General features: G+C 41.7%; 1 long non-coding RNA gene across 1 annotated transcript in view; it reads right to left on the bottom strand.

Moving 5' to 3' along the window:
• LOC127021124 (uncharacterized) overlaps positions 1-16,328 on the bottom strand; it is a 48,672-nt gene extending 32,344 nt beyond the window's left edge. Inside the window, exon 1 of the long non-coding RNA XR_007767164.1 lies at positions 16,021-16,328. This is a non-coding gene — a long non-coding RNA (uncharacterized LOC127021124). The remainder of the gene's footprint in view (positions 1-16,020) is intronic.
• Between the last annotated feature and the right edge of the window lie 1,834 nt (positions 16,329-18,162).

Here is an 18,162-nt window from a genome sequence, read left to right as displayed (position 1 = left end):
TAAAGCCTTTTGGTAAAAAGAATAGCATTTCTACAGTGATTAGACTTGTTTAGATCGTCTTATTAAATTCAGAAATCACAATTCATCTGCAAACAGCTGCGTTTCCCAAAAATCTATATGCACAAGGGTTTTGTTGATAGGCAAAGTCTAAACAGGGAAACTAACTTGATTTGAGCATAAACCTGCTTTGAGCATAATTAGGTTTTCGTTGAAGGCACACTAAGCACCTACCAAACCGGGGCCCTTATCCATGGCTGAGGCCTCTAGACAACTGCCCCCATATAAATGATAAGTAATCACAATAAAACAAGTTCTCAATAACTGTAAACTGCTAACTTGGTCAGAATCCAAGGTTACAGAGCAATGCTGAGCCACATCAGCAAGCGCATACAGATTATGGAAGAGATGTAACCTTGCGCTATGGAGAGCATCTCAGTTGTGTTTCATACGTATTCTTCACAATTCTTACAAGGCATAGCTCCAGCTCAGGAACAAAACCAGCCTTGCTCCAAGGGTATTGTATGTAAAGATTAACAGTGTCAAATGGTGACAGCACTATCGTAAATTCCAAGCACACAAAAACTAAGATGTTAAATCCTATCTCTATAACTTCTGTTCCTCTCAATGCGAAATTCAGAAGGTGTTGAATGGAAGTGATCACAGAAAGTAGTAGCTTGATTGATAAAGTCCCTATCTGGTCATTTACGATCTGGCTGAAGGAGAAGCAGCTTTTGCCAGACAGAAAAGCAATTAATCTGCAAACAAGCCGAGGAACAGCAGGGCTGTGCATTGGAGTCTCAGGCTGCTGGGAGCTCATGAGAGGAGATAAGACTGCAGCCTGCTATTTATTGTACATTTTAATTAAGTGCTTGTTAACGGCAGTTATCTTAACAGTCATAAAATTACTGTTGTAATGCATTTTGTTTGAGGAAAAAAAAAAATGGAGGGAGCCGAAGGACTTTATGAAAGCAGTCACAGATTGCTTTCACTTTAAATCAAAGAATAAATTCTGAAGAGGAGGGATGTTGCAATGATCTAAGCCGAGCCACTAATGGTTATTTAATGTGGCCATCAGTGTTTGTAAGTCCCTAGCATACGGAACGTACACAATAGCCTCCAAACCCTCTTTAACACTTATTTGAGATGACAGGAAAAATGAAACCGTTTGTGCTTTCAATGGAAAAGCAATCATTGGTACATTATATTCTGCTTGCCCTATCATGCTAATGCATGGTAAAAATGTCACCAAATGTATTTAAGGACCTGATGGAGTGTTGCTGTTTGATTCCTGTTACCGGGCTGATTAATAAAAATCTTCAATTTGTATGTAAATGCAGTGGGGTTTCATATCATCCGCATACCTGCACCTGGAGAAAATAATAAACTGAAGTTTAATGCAGCAATTATAAGCATTTATGGAACTCTTTAAAGAGGCTGCCTGCCTCCCCTGACCATCAAGATGAGATATTCACAGAGGAATATTACTGATGCTCAGACAAGCAGGGCTGCAGATGGTCCCCAGTGCAAATGCTGCCAATGCAGATTAACTCACTGACTCATACTCACTTTGGTACAACAATGTAAGCTACTTACTGTTAGACAAAAGTGTCATATTTTTCCCTACATCTGAAATAAAATCAAATTGAACTGTTCTTTGGAGTGGTGGGAAGGGTGGTAATTAACATTTCAAATGAGGTGTGTTTGCATCATTTACACTTTTCCTGACATCACTTAATTCCCTTGTGCATATGTTCCCATGACAACATCATCACCACAGATAAAAATTGCATCGGTACAACAGAAACTCTTCAAGATATACGACAACAGCTGTTTGTTTATTTTTTTAAAATCCCTCTAATGATCTTCAGGCTTTTAACCAGTGACCCCCTAATGGTTGATCCTTAATAAAACAAAGTATGCAGCTATTTGCATCTTCACAGATGGATATTGGAAAGGGTTTGTGGTTTGGGTACTAATGGAATAATAAGTACCATGTATTGGATATGGTCATGTGGAGGAATACATTACAATATAGACAGATATCAGCTTTGATGTATGCCCATGCACAAGCTCTGCTCACATAGCAATCCATGATTAAGTACATATGACATAGATGTTCTTAGTTTGTTGTAACCATTTGCTAATCTGCATTTGCAAATTTCAGTGAATGTGCTCAAAATGAGAAACAAACATATTCAACTATAATCCCTGTGAGACACTACACTGGATAAACTATTGTTCTATTGTTTCAACACTGTATTTTTATTGGAGTGCAATTCTTCACTAACTATTAGCAGGGTACCAATGCGTTTTAATGGCTGTGATGCTCCTCACAGATTACAGCCAAAGAATGAAATCAGTGAGCTACCAAAAGCACAACTGTAATTAGTCTCTTATTTAATAGTCTCAGACAAGGCTTTAACTTATCCCATCCGCAACTGAGTGCTCTGTTGATACTGAAGAGCTGGTTTTATTCTGCTTCCCATGGTGCATAATCAAGCCACTCTCCTTAAAGAAGTTTAGTGGAAGATCACCCTTTTTTTTTAAGCCAGCCTCCAGCTTGTCACCAAACAATAGTTCTCAGGCCCAGCTGTGGCACATTTGGCTAGCACACAGCACGGACCGCCTGAAAAGCTGTTCCCTGGCTCTTCTGAGGTAAAAGCAAAGGCATATCCTGCTCAGACCGACATTCAGTATTTTAACCAAAACGCACACCAAGAGTCACTTTTGGGCATGCTTTTTGACAAGTAACTGCTCTAGAGGCAGCTTCCCAGCATGTGCATTGACAGACTGAATAAATCCTTACCAAAAAAGCCTCTCCCTCCAGATGTAGCTCTAAATCCATATTCCAAGCAATATTGTAACTGTCGAGAGAAAAGCATCTGTATTAGAGGTCTCCAGACCCAAAGAGAAGTCAGAATCCATTCTGGGGGAGGGGAACTTGGCAATTACCAGCCAAACAATTGTTTGTTTGCCATCCTAAATAGCAAGTGTAGATTCAGCCAATCAGCAGCACAATAACATCAGCCACAGAGCTGTACTTGGTAGCTGTACTACCAAGACGCTTCACAGAACCATCAGTCACTATATTGACTGTTAGGCAACATGTCAGACAATGGCAGAAACTAACCAGGAGGTCATTGAAAGCAGCCCCAATTTCTTGACATGCTTACAGAGATTATCTGCTTTTTAGCCAGGGTTCCATCCAACCTGGTAAAATGCTGATCTGCTATTGCACCTGCAGTTGGTGAACTTGCAAGGATTCAACTCCCGCTGTGGTTTCATGTGTCTCACTAAATATAAGTGCCATTGTTCCTACACACCACTCTGCTCACCCAGTCCCATTCTAGAAGGACAGGGGGAAGAAGACAAAGCATCAACATCACCAGACTGACACAATGACTAAGATGATGAGTTGTATCATCAACATTTGATCTAAACTCCATCAAACTAAATGGGAACTCTAATGTTGTTGCCAGCAGACTTTGGATTAGAAAGCTCAGGTCTCGACCAACTCCAACTGTATAGCTCTGCCTATCTCTCAGGGGAAAAAAATCACCCTGGTACCAATGCTCTGCTAGTGCGTGCCTCTCACAGTCACCCCTGCACAGAGGCAAGGAGAGCTGGTACTGCAGAACCACTGAGCTGTGCAGGAGTAAAACCTATGATAGTCCACTTTGCACGTTATCAACAGAACTGGCAGCTAAATTCAGATTATAAAGTCTTTATTGCCAGTCAAAACACAAGAAACTGAAAGCTTGCCAGCCCCTTTGCAGATTCCAAGCAGGCTCTGCAGCAACTACTAAAAAAGTAAGTATATGCCATCAATACTGAAGGATAAAATATGGATTCCCACAATGACAGTTAAATAGAAACACTTCTGACTACATTTGAGGTAAGACGTAAGACTGCTAAAGTCAAGAAATTGAGTTTCATTTGCAAACAGGATTATAGAATTCAAAAAATCTCAGAAATTCAAAAGTAAAAGGTATTGTAGATCTTCACTTTCTTCCTCTCCCTCTTTGGCCCAGAATCATGTTGGTTCTTATGTGGTAATATCCTCAAAGAGAAAACAGATTTCTTTTTTTTTTTTATAGCTCTGCCATCATATTAGGATAATGAATCCACGTATATTGCTTAAACCTTGCACCTTGCCCTGCAGAAGTAAGGAGAACATGGGAACTTAAGACATGAATAGCCCTGCTTCTTAGAAGAGCAAATTCAAAATGATAGTTGCAAACAGTCATCCACCCAGATCACTACATTCTCTGGAAAATGCTTGTTTTAGTGCAAGTCTGTGAATGAGCCGAAAGTTAAACAGCGTTTTCAGGATGAAAATACTTTTTTTTTAATAATCTTGCAGTGATGTCATACTGTCTTCAAGTCAAATTCACTTTTACTATCCTCTGATACTGTTGACCTTGACTTAAATTAGCAAAATACTAAATCTCATTTATACAATAACATGTATAGAGTATACTTTGTTACCACATTTACATGTATATGAATTCTGCTCCAACACAGAGAATTGACACTGATGACTTGTAAACCCCAGTACATACCAAGATACATTCAATGTTATGTCAATAGTAAATACTGTAAATATTGAAAATGTGTTCAGAGATTCTGAACAATATTTTGTTGTCATTTTTTAACACACAGCTTCAAAAAACCTGCAGTCAGTATCTATGCAGCTTGCTCAAGACAAATCTACATCACAGTGACCTTACAGCAACTTCACATTTTGATTTTTTTTTCATTCTTTCTTAGAAGGCTTCTAAAAAGCCTGTTCAGCCACAAGCAGGTTTGCGCTGGAGAAGCGTGCTTCTTCCTAAGTGTAGTATGTGGCAGGAAGCGCAATGGCTTTACGGTTACTGTGCCATAGCTCTAGCTTCAGCACCATCGCACCCAACGACTTGGGAGAATCACTTGATCTGTTAAACAGAATCACACCTCTCATACCAACTTCACAAGTATGTGAAGAAGTATGATCAGTCATGTTTATAAAGTGACCTGAGAATCTCAGGTGGAGGGGAGCGTGTACTTCTGCTGTTCCCTTCCTCCTTTATAACTGCTTATAAAATGACTGATTGGCTTTAGGTTGACCTACAGATTTTTGAAACCCGGTACCTACATCCTTGTGTCTACACACACACACATCTACACACCACTTACTGTTTTCTAACTCTATAAATCTTTCAAGAATCTCACTATTAAGTCTTAAACAGGTAGGCTCTGAGCCTTTGGGCAACAGCCCCAAGCTGTGGTCTGTAGAGCACATTTAGAGCAGTATATGAAATGCTTGTTGATGGCTTGAAAGGAGCTGGACGCCTACACAGTGATGGCATCTCATTTCTATCTCTTTGGACACCTCACCAGCTCATTACACAGGGAAGTAACATAAAGGGAATTTTAGTGTCATTCAGTTGGTGGGGACCAGGAGAAAGCCAGCTAAAAAGTTCTGACAGGCACTTTAATGTACAGTACATACTGTGAAAAGATCTGTGGTGTCCTGAAGTTCAGTCTCCTATGGCAAAGCTCCTCTGTGAATACAAATTATTTTGTCCAGAAAAAAAAAAAACATTTTCCTTAAATAATGTACTTAGATATGCTTTGAATACTCAAAAAAGAACTGCCTAATGTAATACTGGACCCCTGCGGATCTGCTGGACTTTTAGACAGTAAGTCCATGTTGTAGTCATCACTGGTATACTCTACTGTCCTCTTCACAGCTCATTGCAGCTAAGACCAGCTTCACACATTTGCATGCTCATCTAGTTATATTTGTTATAGCATAGGAATTTGTAACCCAGTGTAGTACAAGCTGTGGTGTCGATATAGTAACAGCAGTGTAAACATGCCCTACTTTTGTACAACATAGGGCTGGCCTACGTGGTAAGGTGATTGTATAATAAGCTGCAGTATTCAGGTATACTATTAACTCCACACTAATTACCGCACGTTCATATGAGGTGAGGTAGCTTACTCTTTTGCATAAAGAGAGCAAACCACTTCACACAAATGCACTCACATTGCTTGCTAAGGCTACATCTAGTAGCCTTACCAGTAAAACAAATTACACGTGCCAGGGAATATTCCAGGGCACCAAGGCTGGATGGCCCTGAAGAGCTCATGTCTCTGCATCGCCAGAGCAAACTGGCTGCTTGCAAACCCCCAGCCCACTCGAGCTCCCAGCCACAGGCAGAGGGCTTCAGCACAGGGAGGCTGGTGGTGGTGAAAAGCCCACCAAGAACCCTCCTGAGAACTTCCCAGCGTGGCTTTCCACGTAGCAGCGCTCGGGAACGCTCCCCGGCATTGTTTAATTTCCTAGTCTAAATGTAGCCTAAGTGTCTGCATGGGGGAGCAGGGGGAACACCAAAGCTATTTGGCAGTCCCTCCTCCATGCGGGTAAACATTTTCCCACTCCTGTGTGTAGGAAATATCAGCACATTTGTATCAAATTAATTATCAGCAAAGTTAAAAGTAGTAAAACTTCTGTTTAGACAAGGCTTTAAAACTCCTTTCTTCTCCATTCGGAAAGTTGGTTTTACTATTCTTCTACAGTATTTTCAGTGGTTTCATGTATCATTCCTTGTTGAAGTCCAGGACTCTGCATGGTTTGGTGGAAAAGAATGGGTCTTATTACTCTAAGTTTTATTTTAGTTTTAAATGACCACTGTGAGGATAAATTGCCTCAAAAAATACCTCCAAATCATTAGAAATACTTCCTAACCTTGCCATAAAGATTTCTTTTACCACTGCGACCTTAATGAGAATGTTTCCCTTAAGAATTGTGGACAGTTTTATGAGAAAGCAACAACAAAACAGTGAGAAACCTTGGCAACATTGAGGAAAAAAAAAAATCAATAAAAGAAAAAAAAACAAAACAAAAATAAAATAATCTCTCAGAAAAAAGGCCAATACCGACTTTTAAGATGACCACACTCTAATATCCTCTCATTTGTAAGTTTAATTTGTTTTCTGTACTATTTTTATCTCACTGAACCACTATTATGTGAAGTACAGAAAAAAAGGTCTTTTACTTAGAAGAATTCTTGACTAGCTTTCTCCTAAATATGATATTCTTGGGAAAACAGGATATCATTTTAATAGATGGAAAGAGCAGTCCACAGCCACAATACACAAAACTTGATCTACAGCCTTAGCTAACCCACTGCTTCACATATGCCTAGTTTTAAGCATGTGACGTATTCCCTAAAAGCCACTGATTCCCATCAAACACCTCAATGGCCCTAAAAGCGAAGCATCAGTTTGATCACCCTGCCAAACCTATGCCTAGCATACCATAATATAACCTCAGCCTACCTCCAAAAAAACAAGAGTAAATACAGTGTCCCAAGGAACAGCAATGAAGGCATAACCCTAAAGATGGTGAGAAGCTGTCACAGCCATAAAGAGAACATTCTGGAGAAAACCTGATCTCACTGATATCCACAGGTCTTCTGTGCTCTGTTCCAGAGAACCAGGTCTCAGTGGGCACACTTTGTCTGTAAAAAACAAAGCCTGACACCCCAAAAAACTACACATGCTGTATATTCTTAAATTAGCTAATTCCATTTAAAATAATAATTTCTCTTCTCTCATTTTGGTTTCAAATCATGGCCATATTTAACCCAAACTACTGGTGTTTTGCTAAAGTAAGGGCTCTATTCAAAAACAACACCACACAATATCAAGGGCTTTCTAGTTAGGATCAAGTGAGTGGTCTCCCAAGAAGACTCATACAGGTCCATGGGACCAGCTCAGATGTGTCCCAAGGTGCTGAGGGAGCTGGCTAACTTCATTATAAGGCCATGCTCTATCATCATTGAAAGGTCACAGAAGCAGCCTTCAAACTGCCACACTAGGCTGGCCTGCTATACACGAGATAAGTTCTGGGAAAGGAAGGCTCAAAAGAAAACACTTGTATTTTGGCGCATTTTCCCACTGCACATTCATTATTTGTAAACACTCACATTTCATAGAAGATTATGATTTGATTTTTGGATTTTCAGCAAAAAACCCAACATTTTAAGTAAAATTTTGTTAAAATTTCTATGTAGTGAAAAAGCATTTTTTCCTCTCAAAAACCAAACTCCTCTGTGCAAAAAATGTCGAGCCTTTAGTTGATTGACAGTTCTGGGAAGGGACAGACAAAGACGTTCACAGTTCTTTCACTAGTTAACGCATTGACTTATTACACAATTACACCATTTCAAAAGCCATTTTGAAAAAAATGCATCATGTTCAGTTACACATTTTGAAATTTGGTGACTGCCACAGCTATATGGCGTTTCTTTTTTCAAAAAGCAAATGACATTTCTGTCTTGAGAACTGATTCCACTTATATATTATTTAAAGAACAAGTTGTTCTTGAAGCAGCAAGAAAGTGAAACTATCCAAACAGCAGAAAAAACATCAACACTGAAGACTGAAACTCCTCCGATTATATTTTATTCGAAGCCTTTAATCACAGTAATTCCTTTCAAAGGGATGGAAAGGAGTCTCATTGGAAGCCAAAGAATCATGTGCTGCAGTGATTATACCAATGTTCACAGCATCTTGACTGAGACCACCATCTTTTTTTACATCACAGATATAATATGGCATAAAATACTGATCTCTTCCAAGCTGAGTTAAATAAGTGAAAGAAATGGTCCTACAACGAGATCCACACTTTATCAGACCTTAAACATGTCCAAGTAATTGCTGTAAGAAGAGAAGTAGAACTCCCACTGCTTTACTGTTTTCTACAACTGCTATATCAGGTCTGATACCATATATGTGTTTGTAGTGGAAGCCAAAGAACTGAATAAAACAAAGTCTTACCTTTTGATCTCCTAGTATACATGCTGACAAGTGCTTTTAGGATCTATACCAATAGTTAGGATGTATACCATTTGACAGATCTTTGAAGAAAAGTAGTCTATTTATGTGCAGAAAAGTACTTTTCAAAGTTCAATATAATGACCAATATTTATTCAGAGATCCTAAAGTGCTCTGCAGACTTTACAGACAGAACTATATAAACACGGAACATTTTACCAACCACTGAATTCAGGTATCTCAAGCATGGAAGACAGCAACCATTTAATATGGCACCACAATGCCATATATGAGTTGAGGATATGAAAAAAAACCAGGAAAAAAATAAGTAGCTGTAACTTAAACTAATCACTTAAACTCTGGCCAACGCAACAAAACTTGCATTCCTTCTTCTGCTAGAAGCACCTACATATCTTTAATGAAACGGTCACAATCTCAACATTACGTCTCACTGAGAAAGTTATCATCTTCTCCATCCGGTGTCCCTCCCCGTTCCCATCACTAGCTATTACATTGATTCAGAAACTGACTCCAAGGGAAAAATACCACTCACTAATTACCATAGAGTGGTGTTCATTCAGCACTTCAGTTTTCCTTGGAGGCTTCTTACCCAAACATTAACCCTCAACCAAACCAACCTCAGCTGTTTCAACATTCTCTTTTTCTTTTTTTTTAATATGTATATAAAAAAGAAGAACCAGACCAGTTGCAGTCAGACTTCTTGGCAATTTAACATTTTTAACCAAAGTAATTTATAAATTATGCAAGTGGAATATTTATTTATGTGAAGAATTTTGTGGTTTTTTTTTAAAGGTGGGATTGGAACTGCTTTTATATAGTAAGTGACTGAGAAATCTCTGAATGTTGTCTTGTATAAACTTCATGCTAGCAGCAACACTACAGAACAACTTTGCTTTTGTTGGAGGCATATGTACATTTTAATTAAACACTTTAATTATGAGACAGCTGCTTATATAGCTATGTGAACTGAAAATGGTCTGGGTGTTAGTTTTTGATCTGTCCTAATATAAAAGATAGTGTAATTCAAACATAACAAAACTAGAGTGTTCTTCTCTCTGCAGTAAGAGGGGAAAGACACACAGCGGGAACTAAAGGAGGACTTGAAAGGAGCCGTGCTGGCCGCCTATCAGGGTCCCCTCTATTTGCATACCAAAGGTACCAGACATCTGGGGGAGACTCTCTGCGGTGCCTTATTGCTGTCTTCTGCCGGGCCCGTGCCGAGGGAATTCTCCCCCAGCCAGAAGTGGGGCTCCCAGCCCTTTTATGCTGCTCCGGCCTGTTTACCTACCATAACAGGGTCAGAGCACAGGAAGAAATCTTAACCCTACATTTGAGGCAGAGAATGCTGCAAACCGAAGGACCTGGCCACATCTGGGAGTCAGTTATCAGCAGCAACTCTGGAAACTGGCACTAATGTAAACCCCAAAAGTAGAACAAAAAACCTCAGCTCAGCTGCTCCTGCTTGAATCCTACTTGGAGACTAAATTCACGTTGGAGAAGTGCTCTGAGACATTGTAACAGGCATCACAGAAACGCTAAGTACTTTTTTCCTGGGCTATTTTTAGAAAATCACTGAAGAGCAAGATGTTATACCTCTGCCACGTACATTGTCTTTTCCACACATGCATCAATAACACAGTCAGATAAGTATGGTCATATGTGAACGTACACACTCAGAGCGAACACCACATTATTATTTTATTTTTCTGGACATTCTTTGGAGATGCTTCCCCCCCTTCCCCGGCTGACCACCAAATCACCACACAGCCTCACAGTGTGCTGCTGTGCTTGGACATCCTCCAACTCTGGACACTCCAGAGTGTAAAGTCAAGTAGAGAAAGGAGGAGAATATAGAAAGATGAAGGGACAGAGAGGAAGGAAACTATCAAATATCACATTCCCAACAAGCCATTACTTTTCTCTGGTATCAGCTAGAGGGTTAGTAATACTCTTCTAACTCCATGCCTAACAATAGTAGCAAATTAGTAACAAATTAGTAAATGCAGTAAAACAGTGACTACCAAATGGATTCCTTGCAAGCACAAGTTTGAATATTTCACTCTAAAGCTCAAAGCAGATACTAAATGACACTTTTGTAAAATACTGTTTTGCACAGATCGACAACAAGAATCATGCCCAGATGTGTAAGACTGGGGAGTTGGAGTGGGCAAATGAACTATTTTAAACCACAGCATATTAGCAGGAAAGCTGGCCAAGTACTACAGCATTTGAAATTTTTTAAAAAGGAAATATTTTGATAAAATTTATCTGCTGTAAAACCAGTTTAAAAATTCCCCATGCATTTTTTAATGGAATCTCAGCTCCAGTGTATCAGGTAACGTGTCTTAGTGAAACAAAACATTCCTGGTTTTCAGCCAACTAGTAATCAGGTTGCATTTGGTACCCCTTAATGGAAAAGAACAATTGCTATTAAAGGAACATAGCAATTAAATCACTAGGGCTAAATTGCCACATCTCCCAGTTAGCTTTAGGAGTGGGCTTTTTGTGATGCAATCTCCACCAAAATTTCTTCATGAAGATTCTCTTGCAATGTGTCACAGGAGGAGAAGGCAAAGGTTTGCTCTCCACCTCTGTTCAAAAGCTGCTCCTAATCCTGGAGGAGCGTTAAGATTTTGGGAGGCCAAAGCTCTCCGTTCAGAGGCCCCAGATTGCCAAACCAACCAGAGCCATCTTTGTTACGATCTCCCTGCTTGCATTGAGATAGAAGGTCCCTACAAAAATTAATGTGGTTTGCAAAGGTATCACCTTTTCATTGAAACTTTTCTGGTAGGAAGGTGCATGTTATTCACCTCTCAGCTCCATCACCAAGCTATATTCACAAGCACATATGGTAGAAGTTTCCACAGCAAGTAATTGGGGTGGGTATCACAACCAAAGTACTCCCACTGCTGTTCTGAAAGCAGGCGTCGAGATCTTCATGTAGATGCACAGATCTCAGAAGCATGATCTGGCCCCCGGACATGATAGGTTTCCTATAAAGAACAGCGTTACTATAATCCCTCTCTTGTCATGAAATATTCAATTTTCTTTTTCATTCTTAGAAAATAAAATGCTAAATTACCCAGTTTAGTAGGTCAATGTCAAAACTTATGATGAAAAAGAATCTTCCTAAGAGAGTTTCTTAAAACCTGTATAATCAGGTTGGTAATGCTGCCCACAGGGAAAACCCATTAGCAGAAATCTCTAACACATTTCAAAAAGCTAAACCTAAGTGGATTGTGGGTGTGCCTAACTGTTTGTTATATTGCAAGCAGCCCAACTCATCTGAAAGCATTGCTACATCTCAGTGCATTGGTTTCCCTCTGCACGTACTTAGTGCAGAACTCTGCTAATGCAGCCAGTAGGCAGATTTTATGAAGACGAAGAAAGTAGATTTCATCTTCCTCACATAACTGGAAGAAATTTTGTAGCCGTTTTAAAGGGTTAAACTCTACTCCTGAACTTCAATACTCAGAAATTCTATGCACTCTCTTTTTAGAGTACTCTTCCTTCCTTCCTATCCGCTAACACAATAGGGAAAGCTTTGTTATCATTAATCATCTTCAGAGCCCTGGGGATTCTCCGAGTACGAGCACTGCTGCAGCCTCACTGGAAAAACCCACGCAGACAGGCACCAAAGTTTCTGTCCGAGTTCACTCATGCAGATTTTCATTAGTGACTGGATTTACAAGCTGGGGACATGGGTAATAGTTCATCTAAAGTCAAAGGAACTACATCTTTGATAGTTATCACTAGAATCAATATTTTCAAATAAAGGATTTTAACTTTTTTTTCCCTGTGCCATGAAGATCTGTAATCTGAAGGGGGAAAAAAGATGGATTTTTCAGCATAAAACCAAATAACGTCTTGCACTGCACAAAACTTCACAAGATATTAGCAAAGGTAAGATAAGCAGTCTGAACAGAGATGGAAACGTATCAAAAATTATACATTTTTGAAAGAGAATGACTGTGCCTTAACAGAGAACAATTTATCCACACTAAACACCTTAAATAGCAGGGACTGTATCAGTTTAGCAGCAATTATTTGACTAATTCATCTTGTCAGCCTCCTAACAAATAGCCCCCAAAAAAAGCAGCCTGTCTTGTAATTTCTGGAGACTTTGAAGGAAAAGGATATCCTGTAGAAATTAAAGAAAAGCAACATGGCTGAGAAAACATTTGTAAATAAGTCATCAACATTCTGATTAGATCTCTAACTCCTTGATGTAAATGTCATTTTTTTCATGCATTCTGCTACATGAAACTAGTTTAAAAATTACACTCAGTACAGAAATAAACAAAGACAACAAACATAGTCCTAATTTCTCAAACAGCCTTTTTATCTGCAGGTGCAAATTCTGCACTTATTTATAGCTGTTTCCTCAATTTAATGCCTGCTCTTCATAAAAGTATAGTGCTAGCATTAATATATCCAATTGCCTATCTGAAGCTGGAAGATACGAGGCCTAGATGTGGAGAACTGAGGTTTTAAAACTCTTCAGACAACACTTATGAATTCCCCAAACAATCCAGCAACACAATTCCATAACTAAAAATAAACCAACAGCTTCTGACTGAGAGTCCAGTTTCAGCATCCCCAGTGCCATACAGATTATACAGGGCATTTGTGCTTAAAACTGTGTGAACGCTAAGTAGTTGTGCAAGTGCATGTCAAGTTAAATGTCCCTACCAATCTGCAAAATTATTATTTTTATGCATAATTGCAGTAACTATGCATGCAGGTTTGGTCCATAGCATTGATTTTATGTGTCTACCCTTGTGCTACTACAATACTGATAATTTGAATTTAATTTATTCTCATTGTTTATACAGCTAACAAGATGCTCTGTGTGTACATAGTGGGCTGTGAGCTAAGACTGTGTGTCTTGCTCCACAGAAATTGCAATCTAAATAAAAAACCTTTGCACTGGAGAGTGGATTGGTATTCCCTCCACTGAGAAACAGAAGGGAGAAAACAAAAACAAGCAACAAGAGATGACAGGAAGAGTAAGGCAGAGGGACTGGGCAGAGTGCAACAGAAATAACCGGGCACATGACATAAAAGTTCACAGCAAAGGTGAAGACCTGGGACTCGGAGACTTTGGGAGGTATATGGAAATGCTGTACGCTACAAGGCTTTGAACGGTGGGACTGTGGGCACATTTTACGTCAGATTTCCATTTATAAAAAGGGAATTTCAGTGTTTTCCTACTTCAGAAGAACATTGAGAAGATAAATACAGTAAGGAAGAAGAGGTGGTGGCCAAATAGTGGCAATAGTGACCAAAGCTGTGGATATATCTAAGGTAGCTTAAGATAGATCAGGATAAGAGATCTGACTTAGGATGCAGTAGGAGATGCTAAATAAGTAACAAATTATCTCCCTTTTACCCTAGACTACGTCTGTTCCCTCACCTACTGAGACATCTCTCCAAAGGAAACAGGCTATAAGGCCACATTTATGACACAGTACTCTTTCGAAGTCAAGTTTCCTTTAGCAGGCTTTGGAGCAGGCACATCTGAGATGGGTGGTCTCATCAAGCACAGTATCCTCACCCAGGCGTCTTTTATCTGCCAGCCCTCATGTTGTGGAGCCTGTTCTCCCAGATGCTTTATCCCATCATTTAAATGCTGCTTTAGACAACATTTTTTTTCCTCCTTTTGATTGATGTCCAGCCCAGCACATTATCCCTTCCTTTAAATTGATGTCACTTTCTTTAAGAGCCTAAGCATTACTCTAAACTGTGTTTTAATTGCTATTTATATGTCCCTCAAGTGTGCAGAACCATGAATTGTTCAGCAAAGGCCAGGACATTTTATAAATAAAATCCTCACTTGCTACTGAAAACGATAATATTAGCTGGCAGCATCTGGATACACTTTCAAAGTGAAGATTTTACTTTCACAAGACAAGGCTAAAAACACAGATGGCATAAGCTAGTGTGAAACCTGCAGAAAGCTTTTTTCCCCCCTGTTCTTCGAATACCATCGTAAGTCAGTGAGTGGGAGGAAAGTTAAAGCTTAGATACATCCCAGCATGCCAACCCATGCCCTACTGAGATACTTGACTGTCTAGTGCTTCTAAGCAGCTGGAAAAATGTCAAACTGTCATCACTGATTAAAATGGGATTTTATAGAAAGCATCATACATCTTGTCAGAATTCTAGACTTATTTCGCATGATGAAAATACAAGAAGTTGCTAATTTTGCGTCAAAACAGATTTTCTTCATGTTTCCCTCTGTATTCTTACTAGTATTTACTCAAGGCTGTACATATCCAGTAATTATGGACTCTACCTTGCTTTGGAGAGTTGGGGATTTACCCACCATGATTTTTCACTGGACAGCCTGTACTCCTCCTAAACAGCCTGGAATCACGCAGATGTCTGCACATCAACATTTCTGCCACTTGTCTCCAAGCTCATTCCTGAGCACTTGAGTGGAGCTGATGCCGGTGATTTTCATCTCCACGGCTCACCTGCAGTTCCCTGCCTTCCCCTCCCTCAGCTAAGGAAGTAACTAGCTCTGTTGTAGCAAACACCTTATTAGAGATAACAGGACTGTGTTACCAAGGACATACAGTATCAGCCTTTGCTATTTGATGCAGACTTTTGGATTGACAACCCAGAGCCACTTCACTTCCTTCTCCTCTTGCAATCATGAGATCTACCATTATTTCAATTTCCCTAACCTTGACAGAAAGAGCAAGAATGATACTGTTTCACCTGTACTATTAGGTGGCAAACTTTGTGTGACGTGTGTAATCCCTTCCTATTGTGTGTGCAAAGGTGGTATCAGCCAACCTTACTGATATTCACTCACCAAAACCTCCATGTGAACAAGACCTAGAAGATACTTGACGCTGAGTATGGAAAGGGAAGATCTGAGAGTCAACAGCAGGTAGGAGATGGCACCTGTTCCTAATGGTGTTACAGAGGGAGGACAACTAAAGCTTCTGCATCCCAGGCCAATGCTGCACCACCAGCCCAAGACCCAGCTGGCCATGCTGGGGCAACCCGACCCAGCTGGTAACGCGAGGGAGAGGCTGAGTGATGCTCCACACAGCCCCCTGCTGTGGGGCTGCCCAACCACCAGCCCCTGCTCACTGCCACAGAGCCACCCGCAGCAGGTGCCCTCTGTAACGGTGTCTTGCTAAAGGACTAATCACTTACAGGTTCAGCAAGTTCGGTGCTCCTCGGTGCTCCTCAGTACCACCAGAAAGACAGCATTGAGCACAGCTCTGCACCCGGCATGCCTTGTGAGGCAAAGGTGCTTACTGGCATTGCAGAGGGCGCGACAGCCACCTCAGGTGGTGACCACAGGCCTTCCCCCAGCTACGACCTAACCCAGCCCAGGCCCAGCAGCAGCCTGCCCAGGGCACGGGCTGTTGCACACAGCGACAGCCCCTTCTGTGTCGGGACAGGCTTTTCTACCAACACAAGCTCCACAGCCTTTGGTGCGTCACCAGGCCAGGTAGCACACAGGAGCAGGGCCCCACACTAACACACACCCAGACCGAGCCAGGCACCACAGGCCCACCACAGCAGACAGCAGCACTGACAGGGCTGGCCTGGCAGACGCTTAAATACCTTGGGAGGGGCTGGATTGGCCAGAGGGCGGGACTAGGTGGAAGCAGAGGATTGGTGGAGAGCAGCTCTCTCTGTGTGGGGATTGGTGGGCAGCAGGGCTGAGGGCACCATGGGCTGGGCTGGGCTGGGCAGGGCCCCGAGACCTACTGGGAGGCCCATGGGGCAGCCCTGTGGGGTGACTCACATCCCCAGTGCAGTCCCCAGCCCCACGGGGTGACCCCTGCCCCCAGTGCAGTCACCAGCATTAGGGGGTGACTCCCATCCCCAGTGCAGTCCCCAGCCCCACGGGGTGACGCCTGCCCCAGTGCAGTCACCAGCATTAGGGGGTGACTCCCATCCCCAGTGCAGTCCCAGCCCCACGGGGTGACCCCTGCCCCCAGTACAGTCCCCAGCCCGATGCACTCAGGGTCAGGGGTGACCCCAGCCCTGCAGTCCCTGGGGCTAGGGGCTGGCCCCAGGGGTCCCACCCAGGGCGGGCACCCCCAACCCCATGCTGGGTCACCGCCGAGGGCATGCAGCAGGGTTGCAGCGCCAGGCCTTGCTCCTCACCTCTCAGCTGAGCGCCCAGCCACCAGGCTGGGACACAAAAGCAGGGGCTGCTTTCACAGCATCTCGGTTTGGTTTCTTTTTTTTTCTTTTTTTTAAATGCAGCTATAACTGCATCTTGCAAGAAATAAGCTATAGCCGCTCCAAGACAGCCCACCAAACCCAGCCCCGTGGTGAGGCGGGCACCATTGGCCTTGTCTCTGAATGCAGTGTGGACGTCGGTGGGAAACAATGATGAAGCAAGTTCAAGCGTGATGAGCTGGATATTGAGCCAGGCTTTTCAGATCACAATTTTGGCCTTAAACAGCTGCCTCACCTGCACTGATGGCCCAGGCCAGGTGCATAAGTCTTCTTCTAAAGCCTGTTCTCCTTGTGCTTCCCCGAGCACCCAGTGAGCCTCTGAGCAGGAGAGCCCCCCGGAATGCCACAGCCAGCTCCCTGCCATCCTCCTGCCGAGCTGAACCACATCATCCTGGGGAACATAAAACGGAAGCAAACTGGGATTGCTGGATTCTCCACTGACATTTATGCTGGGAGGTCAGGGAGATAATCAGCTCATCTTGGAAGAAATGGGGCCAGTTGGTAAGGGACAACTGACAGAGCATCACAAAAATATAAGCTCTGTCATAGCAGTTATTATTCCTTTTTCTTTTTAGCCAGTCACTGCATCACTCTGAGCGATAGGAAATGGCCTGTATGGGGAAAATAAAGTGACCTTGTTGCAAACCCTTCCAAACAGAACAAAATGATGTAAACACAGCCCTCCACACAGTGCGCCTGCAACCCTCTGCACCAGTGGTTAAACCTCAGCCTAACCCAGATCTCTGGAGAAAATAGAAGGTTAAAAAGTTAATTTTTCTCACCTGGACGGCACTGGATTGTTTTTAACCTCTCCTGGGACAGACTGCAATCAGGCAAAGGTGCAAAGGGAAATAGCTGTAGACTGATCATTTCTCCAAACAAATAATCACAATAAATTCGTCAGAGCAAGAACTCTTGAAATACCACTGATATTAGAGCCTGTTGTAAACAAAGAGTTTCCAAATATAATAGCTGGAAAGATGATGTTCAACGCCTTAAAGCAAGCATACTGATTGCAATGTAAAATGAGTACTTAAAATTTGTACAAAGCTTTTGCTCCGTTCCAGCACTGAGCCTGCTGAATCGATAAGAGATGGG

This window comes from Gymnogyps californianus, chromosome 12, assembly GCF_018139145.2.
Source record: "Gymnogyps californianus isolate 813 chromosome 12, ASM1813914v2, whole genome shotgun sequence".
In the NCBI taxonomy this organism is placed as follows: Eukaryota; Metazoa; Chordata; class Aves; order Accipitriformes; family Cathartidae; genus Gymnogyps; species Gymnogyps californianus.
Note: the sequence above shows the minus strand (reverse complement) of the source record. Positions and strands in the feature narration are given on the sequence as shown.